General features: G+C 56.1%; 1 long non-coding RNA gene across 2 annotated transcripts in view; it reads left to right on the top strand.

The window, feature by feature from the left end:
• Positions 1-4,617, top strand: part of LOC143158802 (uncharacterized) — a 24,833-nt gene continuing 20,216 nt past the window's right edge. For both annotated transcript variants that reach the window (XR_012995064.1, XR_012995063.1), the window contains exons 1-2: positions 1-123; positions 334-374. This is a non-coding gene — a long non-coding RNA (uncharacterized LOC143158802). The remainder of the gene's footprint in view (positions 124-333; positions 375-4,617) is intronic.

Here is a 4,617-nt window from a genome sequence, read left to right as displayed (position 1 = left end):
CTTCGCTGAAACGCAAGAAGCAGAAGAGGCTTTTCGAGCAGCGTAAATGAAAAAAAGCCTATTTTTCCCCAGGGCAGCGGACCCTGCCGGGCTGGCCGGTGGCACTGGAGGAGGGAGCAGCGGGTGAGTCAGCAGGAGCACAGCCGTCCCGCTGGGAGTAGGGACCGAGGCGGGGGGGGGGGGAGGTTCTTTTTCCCCTCCTAATTATTTTGGTCATCGCTTAATGGTGGGAAATAACCAACATTTGTGCCTGTCCAGACAGCGCTTTTGGTTTTTTTTAACCCGTTCCCATGAAAACATACCCAGCTCTGATGTTTTCTCTCCCCATCGCAGGCGCTGGCTCTGGAGGATGCAGGGAAGGAGCTGCAGTTCGGGTGAGTGTCTCCGTGGGACGGGCGGCACAGCTTTGGGACGGGTAGTTTGGGGTGCCCAGTGCACCCCGCAAGGCACCGAGCTGAGGGGGGGCTGCCCGGACAGGGAACCCACCCATGCAGGAGCTCCTTACCTTCGAAGCCCCGGGTGTCTGGCCGGGAAGGGGGCTGTGGGTGCCACCGGGACCCCGTAGCCCAGGGAGGGCCCGCTGAGAGCATCAGTGGCTCGGCTCGTCTGCTGGAAACTTGTGTTTTTTCGAGGCTGTACAGTTCCAGTAAATGAAAGCTGGGCCACGTGATGAGGGTTTTTGGTAACTTGGCGCCTGTTTGACGAAGAAGAAAGGAAAAACCCCACGGAGCGGCGGGAGGTGCTGCGCCTCGCGTGGGCTCGCTGGCCAAAAATGAGTCAGCAGCAAGCGCGGCTGCTGCAGGAGAGGGGAGAGCGGCGCCCTGGGATGCTCTTCCCCTTCTGCCGCCGTCCCTTCTCCTGCTGCTGGTGCTGCTGCTGGTGCTGCTGGTGGTACTGGTGCTGCTGCTGGTGCTGGTGGGGCTGCTGGTGCTGGTGCTGCTGCGCGGGGCCGTGCAGGGATGCAGCATCTCACTTGGGCATCAGCTTTCGCCTCTGCCCTGCTCTCCTCTGGTCCTCCTACGGAGAAGCAGCCCGGGGCTGGAGGCACCTGCACCCAGGCATGGGTGCAAGTGGGGGTGCCCGTCCCCGTGGCCTTTGGCTAGCCCCAGTTTTCTCTCGGCGGGAAGCGCCCGGGTGTCCCCGTGCCTGCGTGGCAGAGGAAGAAAAATGATTTTTGAACCCAGGTGCGTGTTAATCACGGCATCCTTAAACCAACCACGAAACCCACTTTTAAGCCTGAGCGCGCGGTTGCGTTGTGCTGACAAAAGGGGTTAATGGCGCCTGCCGGGACTAACGCGACGTGTCCGGCTTTTGGCGTCCCTGTCCCTCAGCCCTGGGGTGGCAGGGGGTGGTGACGGGTACGGCTCCGGCCAGGGTCTCCATCACCCGAGTCACACCGCAGCCGCGGGGCTGGGCGCGGGTTGGTGATGCCAGGTATCCAAACCCAACGTTTCCTAGGAATTTCGGCCCACAGGGAATTAAAAAAAGAAAAAAAAAAAAAAAGGTCTGAATTAGAGCAAAGCTGAGTATTTTCTAAATCCCCGGGTTTCCCGTGGGGCTGTAGCGGAGGCGCCCGGGGGAGCTGCGGGGAGGAGGGCTGCGCCCAGGGCCGGGCGGAAAAAAGCGCGGTCATGGCTGAGGCAGAGAAACAGGAACTGTTCCTTTGTGAGAACTTACAGGGAAATTGGTTTAAAGAACTGAGACAAGCCGAAGGATTAAACCCAGGCAGGGTATCGAGTCTTGAGATGAAGACATGGGCAGCCCCGGCTGTGGCTGCCTCCCTGCTCGCCCCAAGCAGAGCCGGGAGCTCGGGGCCGTATCCAGCCCCGGTTTGGCTGCCTCCAAGGATGCCAAGTCCATATTCTGTATGTATGGCTGGGTTTATAGTGCCATTCCCAGCACCGGGCGACGGCTCGCCCTGCTCCCCTCTCCTCTGGGGTTGTAACTGCCGGTAAAGGCACCGGCATGGCTTTGGCTTGCCGTGCCGGAGAGCATCGCCGGGAGCTGTGCAGGGATGCAGGGAGCTGACTCCGGCTGGAGACCGCCTGCCCGTGCCGACACGCAACGCCGGCATGTGCCGCCGTGCATCCCCGGCGTGGCAGCTGCCCGCCTCTGCCGGGGGCCCGGCGCCCGTCCCCTCCCCTGCCGCCCCGCGGCACGGCAGCGGCGGAGGAAAGAGCTCGTGCCACAGCGTTTGTTGCGCCTCGAAACCGAAACTAATGCTCGCCGTAGGTGGGGATTTCTCTCTGAGCGTCAAAGCGGCGCTCCAGCCTGGCCCCCACCAACGCGCTGCCTGTGCCCCTGCCTGCAAGCCAGCCGGCAGGCAGGAGGCAGCCGGGCGGGAAGGAGGGTGGCTGCGGCCCCGCCGCCCACCCAGCCGCTCTCTCCCCACCGCCATGCCGGGCTTCCCGGGGGGGCTCCGGATGGGAAAGGGTGCGGAGTGTGGCTTTCCAGCAGTTTGGGGCCTTCCAGATTTTAAGGACTTTTTTTTTTTTTTAAATATTTGCCACTTGGGACCGAATCCCGGCACGAAGGTGCCCCTCCCCGTACTCGCCGGGCTCTTCCACCGCACACACAGCATTAAAATAAGGCAGGTCTAGTCCCTGACTGTTGCACTGCTTTGAGCAATTGCTCAATGTATTTTTTTCTACCCGTGTAGAAAATTTTCCATATTTTCATAATATTATTTCACGCTATATTTTCAAAACTCACATTTATCAACCACGTATGTGGCGGATTTGATGGTCTGGTATCTAGGGACATCAATAATTTCATTCCTACTCGGACTATTTGGTTTTAAGCGTAATAAAATCCACGTCTGTAGCGATGACAGTCACTGCGGCCAGCGGCGGCAGCTGCCGTCTCCTCTTGTGTGCATCGGAAATTTGGTCGCTAGAAAAATCAGGACACCCAAGTGGCACCGGCTTGTTTGAAAAGTGTGGGTCCCAGCAAAACTGCACTATTTTTTTAAGTACGTCGTCTTCAGCGACGGGAGAAATTGCCGTCTGCAAGCGGGGCTGGGGATTTTCGGAGATTCCTGGTAAAGCAAAGCACAAAATACGCTGGGGTTTTGGGTTTTTTTTTTTTTGCGCCGGGTGCTGCTCACGGGTTTTGGCAGCGGGAAGCGGCGCACTTTCCCACGCCGGCTGTGCCGCGGCGCTCCCCCTCCGCTCACCCCGCATGGAAAGGAATTCCCAAAGCATCGCGGCAAAGTCATTCCCGAAGCAAGTCAGCGGCAGAGCTTTGCAAAACCCTCAAAGCACTTTTCTTACTTTCGTTATCACTCGTAAAATAAAATCAGGCACACGGTGCACATGATTCAGCAAAGCCCGTCCAGCTCCGGCTGCTCGTCCTCCTGCCAGCCGGAGAGGGGTCCCGCACCCTCCGCGCTCGATCATCCCGAAACGGGGAAAGACCGAGGGACTCAGAGCATCAAATTTGGCTTTTCCTGCGGGAGATTTGTTGCTCTCTTACGAATGTACACAGGCTGTGAAACCTGTTTGAGGCGGTGCCCTGTGCTGGATTATTCCCTTCATTTTCTGATCGATATCTGGATTATCCTCTTCATTTTCTGAGATACATACACATATACGTTCCGACAGAAGTATTTTCTGGTGCACGTATTTTCTGACAGATATATTTTGGAACGGTGGGGGAATGCAGTGAATCTTCTTGGGGTGCATTTTCCTGGTTTACCTCACTTGTACCAGACTGTCAGATTTTAATTTTATATCCCATCCCCCCCCCGGCCCCATTAGTTTCCATTGCACACCGCTACTCTATTTTCTCTTGAAATAAGGGGCTTTGGGCAGCGTGTTGGTGTGCTCGGGAAAAATGTGCAGCAGCAGCAGCAGCAGCAGCAGCAGCAGCAGCTGAGGCGTGGGAAAGTTTCAGTTATTCCTGTTCAAAGCTGTGCTTCGTTAGTCCTGGCTTATGTTGCAGCCCCTGCTCCAAACACTGTCGGCCATTTAAAACTGTTAGGTGTTTTTCATGCGCAAAGGTAGCGTGCGTCCTTATAAAGAGACGTATAAATTAAGCCAGTTGGGGGGTTAAATTTTAAAAAAATAAAATAAAATAAAATAAAATAAAAAAGGATTATTTTGGCGATGGGAAAAAAAGGCGGGGGGGGGGGGGGGGGGGGAAGCCGCTTTGGGTTGATTTGGTGGCCTTTGGGGTCTGGTTTTTGAAAAACCTCCCTTTTCCGGCGCTTTCTGCGCGGGGCAGTTCCCGCCGAGGGCTGCAGGGGGGGTTGGTAAGAAGGAAATGGCCCGGCCCGCAGCCGCGCTCCGCCGGGCGGAGGCTCCGCGCCGCTCCGCGCCGCCCCGCGGGGAGCGCTCCGCGCCCTGCGCTCCGCGCCCGCGCCTCCTCCGGCCCCCCCCCCCTTCAATACCTGCGGTATCTTCAACGTTTCCCACCCTGTTCGTAATTTAAAACATTCTTTAACATTTTTTAACGTCGTCACCATTTGCACCTTTTTGAACGTTTTAAATTTATTTTTTTTTTTAACGTTTTCAACATTTTCATCGTTTTCAACATTTAAAATGTTTTTTAATATTTTCAATACTTCCAACGTTTTTGACATATCTTTAACTTTTTCAGCATTTTCAATATTTTCAG

Source organism: Aptenodytes patagonicus, chromosome 3, assembly GCF_965638725.1.
Source record: "Aptenodytes patagonicus chromosome 3, bAptPat1.pri.cur, whole genome shotgun sequence".
NCBI classification, from domain to species: Eukaryota; Metazoa; Chordata; class Aves; order Sphenisciformes; family Spheniscidae; genus Aptenodytes; species Aptenodytes patagonicus.
The sequence above is the reverse complement of the archived record's forward strand: the minus strand, read 5'-3'. Positions and strand labels throughout refer to the sequence as shown.